This window comes from Natrix helvetica, assembly GCF_964273705.1.
Source record: "Natrix helvetica genome assembly, chromosome: 1".
NCBI classification, from domain to species: domain Eukaryota; kingdom Metazoa; phylum Chordata; class Lepidosauria; order Squamata; family Natricidae; genus Natrix; species Natrix helvetica.
Window position 1 is genome coordinate 254,773,279 of NC_138548.1, and position 10,962 is coordinate 254,784,240.

Consider the following 10,962-nt stretch of genomic DNA (forward strand, 5'->3'; position numbering starts at 1 on the left):
ATGACTTTCTTTTAAATGGCCTCTCCAGGCAACTCTGGGACAATTCTGTACAATGAAATTCTGTGTGTGATGTTTAACATACTGCATGAATGTAAAACATGCACGCTGCATGTGTTCTACCTTTCGGAATCAATTAAAAATTGGACAATTATCTGCTAAGGAATAAATACATTGTCCAGCCATTGTATTTATTCATGATTTAGAGCCCTGAAAGTCTGTATGCCTTCGCTATAAGTCAAAACAGAACATTGACTGCAACCAAAGGGATATCAACCTACTGCACTGATGCTGTACTGTATATGCAGGTTGCCTTCAGTTACCTCCAACCATAATTTCAGCAAAATAATAAGTAGATCTTGATAAGAAATAATATAACTAGATTATAGATCTTCTAAAGCATGAGTACTATTAGTGGCATAGCTGAAATTTGATCCAAGATGCAATAGCCTTGCATTCTTTCCTTTTTTTTCCACATATTGTAACAATCATTGGCAGTGACATGCATATCTGACAATGATTGTTTCCAAGGGAAGCATTTGGCTAAATGTAACTGATGATGCTGGCATTAGAAAAGTCCACAGTTTTTATGGGGTGCTTACCTCCTGTTCCTTTCTTACAGTTGCAATTATCATTTTGAGTCATCCTGCATTAAGAAATATTGCACACAGGGGAGGAGGAGTCGAAGTCGCAACGATATGACGTGCAATCTCAATGTTCTGAGATCGCAGTCGACACTTTTGCCACTGGGTGGTCCAAATGGACCTAAACTGTCCCGCAAAGACAGTGAACAGGAAGACTACGACTTGCTGATCTCAGAGACATCGCAAAGTCCCTGATCAATCCGAGAAAGTCTTCAAGCCGGTGACAAAAAATCCAGCCAGAGGCTGATGAAGTTGGGGCGACTCCAAAATGGAAGGATATGGAAAGAGAAAGTGTTTCCAGCTGGTGAGGAAATTTTACTGTTTTAAGAGTGACTGCCTATAAAAAACGTAAAATAAATTCAAATTGGAGAACAGAGGAAATAAGCAGGAGAATTAAATTTGGAATGGTTTTTGACAGGGGGTTATATTTTTTTCTTTTGAATGTTATCTTCATGGATGGAATTTATGTAAGACCTTTAAAACGAACGGACTAAGCCTTCTTCTTCTATTTTCTTTTTTTCATTACTCTCTGTAACCTATGGTTCAAAATCCTCATCTTTCATTACTGTGGGTGTTTTCCTAACTGATTTAAGAATTGGACTTTCTTTTCAATTTGAAATACAAAAAAGACATTAAAAAAACTTTGCAACATTGTAACAACAGCACTGCTACTTCAGAAAGTAGAAACTTTGTATATTGGAAATGAAACACTTTACTTTCTCTCACTGATTATCTCAGCTCGGCATTTCAAGGTCTTATTGTTTGTTTACAGAGAGCGATAAGAAGAAAAGCACACAGATGTTCTTTTGAGGTACTTCTAACCAGTGTTTATTAGTTGAAAACAATGGTGCAATTTCAAAAGGAGAAAGAGGCTTTAAGTCTGCAAAAGATATTTTCAGAAATGCAGAAATTATCAAATTCATGTGAGAGGATTGAGAAGAAGTTAGATTATTTAGTACAATTAACAGCAAAATATGACAGAGAAGTTAAAGAGGCTTATCAAATGGATAAAGTGGCAGTTAAAATTCAAATAACCAAAGAGGAAAATGAATATAAAGAAACTAAAACTCCTGATATTTATGGTGACTGGTCTGTCTTTGAAAATAGAAAGAGTTGAATATTGAAAGAGGAATTAAATGGAGGGGAAACTTACTTTAGATGGCAAGATACAGAAGAAGAAAAAATAAAAGAATTTATGGCTCTAAAGAGAGAAATCTTATTAGCAATAGTTTTGATAACACCACTGACAATTAAATATAAGAAGATTAAGGAAACAGAAGAAGGGCATCGAGATTACATGAGAGATTTTATAAACAAAGAGTTGCTAAGAGGAGTCCATACAAAGGTGATTAAAGAGAAGATAAGAGAACTGATACCACAAACAGCAGAAGATATGAGACTGTTTTGTTACTGGAAAGTTACAGGTTGCTAGATGGAAGAGTATAACTTAAAACTTGCTAAACTTAGTGAAATTTAGTGATAATAGATACAGTTAAACAAATAATTGATAATGATAATAATGTATATAATGTGCAGTGTCATGATAAGCAATAATGGGGTATGAATATTGAATGGTACCCATGAAAGGAAGATTAGAAACACTCTTGGATTTTATATAAAGATTAATATTAGGGGGAAATGTTATGATACAGGATATAGTTAAATAAAGGAGGGATAATGATAATAAGGTATATATAGGCATGGGTACAACATAAGGAAATTGGGTGTAAATTGCAAATAATGATTTGGAAAGAAGGATTAGAAAATTTTGCTATTGAATATTATGTATGTTTAGCTAGAATAGGACATAAAGATTTAGTGTTATTGGAGGGTCTTAGAAATAGTAAATGAAATGCCAATATGTGGTTATGTATTAAATCTTGGTATATTTTATGATGAAGGACGTTTAAACAATTATAGTCAAATGTAAATGGAGGTATGATGATGGAAATATGTATAAATATTTGAGTTGCAATACTTGAGTTAACACAAATTATCTTTGATGACTGCGGAGGAGATGCACGAAAACCTTTTGTAACCATCTGATACACTTTCTACAGTATGCAAAAAAAGAAGATTTTATGTGTTGTGTTTGTTTTGAAAATTAAAAAAAAAATCTTTATTAAAAAAAAGAAATATTGCACACAGATTGCTGTTACATTGGAGCGAATCACTGGTTATTTTGAAAGGGACAGCTATCATTGAAAGCTGTGAATGAGTAATCAAATTTATTTGGAGACAATAAGAAGAAGGAATTCACCAGGCAACAGGCATGGTGTAATTGGTTGCATGTTGCATGCTGCTGTAGATTGACACAAGATGGATGCCATGAAAATTGATTTTTTAAAAAATAAATGAATAAGGCAAAGAAGTAAGAAAGAGCCTTTGGTAGACAGTGAATTCAAAAGACAGTAAGGAAGAAAGCATATGAAATAAGAAATAGGGAAATAAATACACGTGAGAGCAATGATCAAGAAATGCGTAGTTGCTTGTGTAACCTGTATGTCATAAACTGACCTCTTCAAACCAAACATCTGCCAAATAAGTTTTGTTAAAATTAGAACATTAACTGTGAGATTTATTTTGAAAACTTGGCAAGGATAGAATTTCCATAAAGTTCACCAAAAGCCACGGATCTTCCTCCTAAGGTATTATGTAAAAACACAAACATACTTTTAATCAACAAAGATCGTAATCTATAATTGGGCAACCTACATTGATGCCTGTATTGTATTGGGTTGAGATGTATTGTATGCCAATGGTGGGCAAAGTCAAAACCCTAACCCAAACCCAAAAGTACCGTAGTTGACACTCTTCCCCTTCCTTTCCTCTCTGTCATTCTGTGATTATGTCCCTCCCTCTTCCCTCCCTCCTTTCCTTTCCTTTCCTTTCCTTTCCTTTCCTTTCCTTTCCTTTCCTTTCCTTTCCTTCCTTCCTTCCTTCCTTCCTTCCTTCCTTCCTTCCTTCCTTCCTTCCTTCCTCCATATTTTTTCCAATCCCTCATTGTCCAGAGCTCTAAAATGTACTTTTTTTTTTTTTTGCAAAAGGACGGAAATTGAAGATCACTTTGGTCCTACTCCAGTTTTAATGGTTAGAATGACTCTATTGGTCTGTTGGGTCATTATGAATAATTCTAGAATAACATGCCAGAGTGACGGGCAAAATGATCTAGCAGGAAGGGTGGGGATATGTTTTTAAGATAAAAGGGATTTCCCACAAACTAATAATATCTACCCTCTTAGCTATTGATAAATGACATGTCTCCTAACAGTTTTTAGAACAGTCAGGAATTTTAAAAATCTACAATCCCCCCCCCCCCCCCGACACACACGGCAATCAGAAATATGGCACTTGAATGTTTATGATTATGAAATTTTATAAACAATTTACAATAGAATAACTGGCCTAAATGCATTGGCAACAGGAATTCACTGCCTTGAGAAAATCTAGAAAGGTCAGGGTTATCTTGCTCTCTGCAGAGATAGGGTAGGAACTGCTGTTATGGCTCCTGGGTCCAAAAGATGGCAATGGAAGAAACTTGGAGCATGCCCTCCCTGTTAGATCTGGTGAGGTGAGCAGAAACAATGGGAGAAAAAGGCGATCCCACCAATAGCCTGGCCTTGTGCCAGGTAGAACTTTCTAGAGGATAAGCAGCACCTTGAATTGCACCCAGAAACCTACAAGGAAGCAGGGCAGAGTCATGATATTATAGTTGATGGGCAGAACAGAAACAACAAAACTGTCCACACCACCGCATATGTCTCTTTTATTTTTCCTCGAAAATACATTTAAAACTGGCTAATAACAAATATAAGGTATGCGGTGGCTCAGTGGCTAAGATGCTGAGCTTTTTTTTATTTTTTTATTTTAAAATTTTTATTGGTTTTAAAAGTTTTACAAGGGAAAAAGGTTAAAAGGTTATGGAACATTTTGATAGCTACATCGTGCGGGGGCGGGGGGAGAAGCCCCCCGGGTCTCGCAACTTTTACAAAAAGGAAAAATAAAAAACTATGAACATTTACATAGATATTAGCAGTTTTAGGTTTAACACCAAATCGTTAGTATGTTTCAATCATCTTACTTTTGTCACTTCCTTGAGAATACATTGTAACAACATTTGGAATAGTGTTTCAATTCACTTTTGTGATCTGAGTCTTCTTGTTGTCGCCTCCCCCCCCCTCCACTGGCAAAGCCTCAGCCCCCCCCGCTCTGTTTCTTGTGTAACATCCCCCACATCACCTAAGAGAGCAGTATGTTTTTTTATGAAAGCCTCTGCTTCCGCAACTGTGTTAATTCTCTAAGATGCTGAGCTTGTCGATCAGTTTGGCGGTTCAAATCCCTAGCACCACGTAAAGGAGTGAGCTCCCATTCCTTATCCCAACTTCTGCCATCTTAGCAATTCACAAGCATGCAAAAATGCAAGTAGAAAAATAGAGACCACATCTGGTGGGAAGGTGTTTCTTGTGCCTTCCATGTTTAGTCATGTCGACCATATGACCAGGAAGACGTCTTCGGACACTATTGGCTCTTTGGCTTTGTAAGGGAGATGAGCACTGCCCCCTAGAGTCGGGAACAACTAACACGTATATGTGAGCTTTACATTTACCTAATAACAAATAAAATCAATAAAATTAATCTTTTGGGCAACAGTTAAAAATCTAAGACTTGAAATTAGGGGAGAAAAACATGGCAATGTTTGCAAAGTTTTAAATTCTAGTAATCGTGATTGCAGGGCCCTTGGCAATCCGCCATAAGTGTGAATGGGTTGCCAAGCACCCAGATTGCAATCCAGTGACTGCAGGCATGCTGAAACAGCTGTAAGTTTGGGCATCAGTGGAAAGTATCTTCATTGAACAAATGGTCATTAAGGGAAGACTACCCGTAGTTGGAGAAGGGCGTTTAGCTGTAGGATTATATGTGTGAGTTGTAAACTATCCTGTGAACATTTCATGAGGGGAAAACAGTTGAGGAGCTGGACTCCTGGGAACAGAAGCCATTGGAAAATAATTCCATTCTCGACAGGCTACCATAGAAATCAAGCTTTTCAATTACATGTGTTATGCCAGAGACAAGCTAACTAATCAGGGCTTAGCACTCTATGAGTTGACTACTTGATGAGTAGAGCAATCTATTTTAAAAAGGGAAAAAGTGACTATGGAAGTTAAAGGTTATTATTTATTATTAAACCTATATGCCAGCGATGGAGAACCTTTTTTGGCTCGCGTGCCATAAGGGGGGAGGGCAGGGGGGTCGTGTGCAGGCGTGCCACACCCGTAATGCAACGCACAACCCCCCTAGTGCACATGCGCGCATGAGAGACGCGATCCCCCATTTTTTGCATGCTTTTTTCACCCTCCTCAGGCTACAGAGGCTTTGTAGGAGCCTGGGGAGGGCAAAAACAGCCTTCCCTTCCCCCCCAGAGGCCCTCCGGAGGCTTCCCTGAAGGCCCCGGAGGGCTTAAACTGACTACAAGCAAAGTCCATTCCCGAACTTCCAATTTGCTTATAGGGCCAGATTTTGCGCTCTGGAGGCTTCAGAGAAGCTCCTGAAGCCTCCGGAAGGCCTCCGGTGTGTGTGTGTGTCTTTTCACCGTCCCCAGGCTCCTATAAAGCCTCTGGAGCCAGCGGAGGGTGAAAAATGGCTTTAAAAAAGGCTGAACTCAGCTGGTCAGCACGCGCATGCCCACTGGCCAGCTGACAGGGCAACGCCTCACATGCCCTGACAAATGCTCCGGGTGCCATCTGTGGCACACATGCCATAGGTTCGCCATCCTAGCTATGTGCTATCCAGCTCTTAATTACTTTTGGGCAGCTCATAATAATAAAAAAAATACAATAAAATCAATAAAATGTAATAAAAGATGAAAGCTGTGATGTATTGAGGCATCTCACTGTCCTTGTTGAAGGCCTGGGTGAATATCCTGGTCTCCATGGCTCTTTATGATCTCCATGACTTTTCTCCGACAGGAGAGTTGGGGACCTTGTTCAGAAGGCAGGTGCTGCCACAGAGAAGACTTGCTTCCAGGGTTCCTAGGGAGGATATTGGTAATGACTTGTGTTGGCTAATGACTGCAAGACAGTAAGGTTACTGCAGCCAATCCCAGCTAAGCAGCAAGTCAGGAACAATGAGTCATCCAATTCCTCAGAATCAGGTTTGCTCCTCTCTTTTTCCCTCCTTTTCTTCCTCCTCCTCCTCCTCCTCCTCCTCCTCCTCCTCCTCCTCCTCCTCCTCCTCCTCCTCCTCCTCCCTGTGGTGGTATTTAAATTTTTTTTACTACCGGTTCTGTGGGCGTGGCATGTCTTGGTGGGCATGGCTTGGTGGACATGGCAGGGGAAGGATACTATAAAATCTCCATTCCCTCCCCACTTCAGGGGAATGTTACTGCAAAATCCCCATTTCCTTCTGATCAGCTGGGACTCAGGAGGCAGAGAATAGATGGGGACAGGGCCAGTCAGAGGTGGTATTTACCAGTTCTCTGAACTACTCAAAATTTCCACTACTGGTTCTTCAGAACTGGTCAGAACCTGCTTAATACCATCTCTGCCCTCCCCTCACAAATCCTGAACTCTTGATTGCATGTTTTATTTTTTAAAACAACCCACTGAGTTCTAGTTCAGAACTTATCCCCAGATGAACCCAGTGAAAAGGCTCCAGAGTAAAACCAGCAGCTTTCACCATCTGTTCTTCTTTTCAGCTGCTTAGTCAGACCAGGCTCTCTTTATCAGCTCTGCCGCCTTTCACCAACTTTCAAGGGACTGTTGAGTGCAGAGACATTCTATCTTTTTCAAGCCACATAGCAATAAGCTGGGCATCCAGATAAGGCTCTTACTACATAAAATGGTAGGGGAACTCCTAATCTGTCACACCTCTATTGCTAAATCATTCTGTGGAATCATTCTCCATCTCTTCTTGCATCATATGAATTTCTAAAGAACATCTGTTTCAGAGGAAAAGGTGGAATAACTATGCAGTAGCTCTTGATCAACCTCTCACTGGAAGCATTCCATAATCACTCTCTTGATAATGATTGTGCCTCCAAATTAGAAATGGCTCCCGATTCCACAGGAACAGAAAATTAAGGTAATTGCACTATGCTGAGAAACTTTGTTTTTTTTATTATTTCTGAGACGCTTAGGTCAAAGCAACAATAATTACTGGAATTCCTCAGGAAAGAACACTTTAGTCAAAAATAACCCTTGACCAAAACAAGTGGACAAAATCAACAGTGGAACAGAGAGTTAGTGATGTCAACCACTAGTGAAACTAAAGGTCAACTTTAATTTCGTATACTCATTTATTTATACAGTATTTAATGAAAACATTTTAAAACGTATGAGGGTAGGAAGAGAGTAATAGCGAGAGGAATTTAATTCATACAATGACATGTATTTTGGAAGTTGCATACCTTCTGATAACTAGAGAGAGACAGAGATAATAAACCTAACCCCTATGGTTGTATATAAAATAGAGACAGTCTATTTTAAAATTACAGGAGGTATACTTCTGGTTCAAAGAGTTGCTAAGAATAATTACTTCCTGTTTGGACCTGATGCCTTGACAGAACATTCTGTCAGGATGCAGTCAGGATCTTGCCAAGAGGATTTTCAGGCATATTGCCAGAGAAACAAGAAGAACATAGATATCCTCCAAACATAGAAAATTACAGTGTCATTGGCTGTTGGTATGGAGTTTAAACATGCTGGTCTCCTTTAGAAGAAAATTACCTGAAATTTCAGCCAAATAAAGACACAGAAACATGCACATGGATCGGTGCTGTGGAACCTCATGTGTTCTCAATGGTGCCTAGCCCACTTCCGTATATAGTTCTCTATAATTTTGTTAAGCAAGGATTTTACAATGTTGGTTCCACATGAACTCTACACAAGAAGAGGCATGGCTTGTGTTACACCTGAAACATGGAAACAAAAAGGAAGGAAGAGAACAAGGGTGCTTAAAGAGGGCTGAGAAGACCACAATTTAAGATATCAGAAATCCCCTAAAGATTTTTCATTCACACTTGCCTGAATTACAAGCAAGGTATGCTATTGGCAGCTTAACATGCATATATCTCCTGAAGTAACAACAGTACATCTTACTGCCTTCATCTTCATGGGGACACAGGAAAGATGCATATGGTTTATAAGAGAGAGAGGTTGGGAGAGGGACTACCCATGGCTTAATATAGAGTGCTGGTGGACACAATTTGGACTGTCCCATATACAGACCCAGTTTCCAGGAATCAATTCTGCAGTCTTAAAATTCCTTCACTATAGCTGCCTTTTGTCATTGCTCAACATTTTCTTTACCCACCACCCCCTTTGTTGTATTCTTTAAAAATATACCCAGTTAGATGCCCTCTAGCACTAATATTTCCATCTTCTTTTTAGTAAATGTTTCTCATCTTTAAAGAGAGATGGAAAGATCGACAACATGATAAATTTGTAATTTTCGGTGGAAGAGAGACAGACCAGGCCAGGCAGAGGAGTCCAGTGGAGAATTAGTCTGAAATTCTTAAGTAGGCACAAGAGGGCAAGGTTCAACACGCCCCACCCCCCCGAAGTGCTGTTGAACCTTAGCTAGTCTGGCTCAGTTGCAGACTACCAGTCTAGGGAAATTGCTGTGAAACAGGCATGAACAAAAAAAGTAGCTAATTGAACTCTTCACGTGTGGATCTGGTTATTCAAACCTAACTTTTTCTGTGAAGAACCACCTTCATATCAAAGAGAATATTCCGATTTTGAGGAAAAAAAGTATAAATCTTCTTTGTTCTGATAGGTTACTGCACAAGATCTAGAATGTAGATACATATCCAGGGTTCTGCAGCAAGGCAATATTAAGCTTCTTCCACTAAAGGAGACAGCCATATCAGGAAATACACAGTATATCACCTGGCATGGCAACTACACACTGTATCTGATATATATCATCACACATCTTTTCCCAGTCTGGCGTCCTTTGTATATTGAGAGCATTAGGGCATTACCAAATAGGCATGCTGTGTGCCCTGAAGTGCTTATTCCAATGATACTCAACCACCAATTATTTCACCTGTATTTTAGGCTTGATGTATGGTACAAAATCACTTGAGGAACCTGAAGTGACAGACGTGGATCATGTCTGTCTGTTATTGGGATAATATGGGTGGGGAGGAGAGCCAAGATGATGTTCTGGGTAACCAACCCAGTGTCCTTTTCTCAATCTTGTTAGAACCATTGCATTTTTTAAATCATGGCTGTAAGGATGGAAAATGAATTCAGTGTGTTAATGGACTCATGCCTCTTAAGAAGCAGGGTTTTTTCCCTCAATGAGGCCCAAATGCTTTGGATTTATCTCCGCAAAAACATTTGTGCAATTTCCCTTCTTCTGTATTTCAGTTATGTAAGACAGCTGGATTTTATTTTCCTAAGAAAGATGGTTTAGATCAGGGGTCCCCAATCCTCAGTCTGGGCCCCACTACTGGACCTTGAGCCTTTTGGAACTGGGGCATGGAAGTGGCAGGCAAGTGCAGAACCATCCCCACTCCCCCACCCAGGGGTCCACAAGATGGAAAACTCAGGGAACTCTATTTTAGATGATTTTTTACATTTATTTTACATGTTTACTTGCTATTGTTTACTGTGGAGCAGGACTTCCGTGACATGGACATTTCAGATTAAGATCTTTCTACCGACTCTTACTGAATGTTGATTAAATTAGATATAAGTTAAAGATAACCAGAAGGTGGGGAAAGGTCCTGTTGTCTACTGCATCCAGAATTAATCCACGGAACCATGATGTCACTTTTTGTCAGTAGACTTTTTCTTTTGTAAAGCTTTGTGGTATCATTAAAAAGAGAGCTGCATTTGATGGGCAGAAATAACATGAGATGTGCATCTTAAAATCCATTGAAATATCAAGAAAACAGGAAGACTTTTCATGCGATTGGGAGGTGGGGTGGCAAAGAAATCTCGCACTGTTTGTTATCTGTGCTTGTGACACCATTCTTCAGATATGTAATGTGGAATGATATGGTAATTATACACTAATTTGGGATCAAGGAGATTTGTGGGTAATGATTATACAGATTTTTATTTACAGATGTTTTATAAGTGGATGTCTTTACATTTCCAATTTATCTCCCCAAATCTACTACAGTAACTGCAGCCCACTTCTCCAAAACTGTAGCTTTTATAGAAAATGTTTCTTCTATATAGGACTGAAGGACTTGCTTTACCTTCAGTTCCCTTCCAAGGTACCGCCTTGATTATACCAACATACTGTATCCAGTATAAAAATGTTCCTATGAGGAATCCAATTGATACTTTATTAAATTTACCTTAGA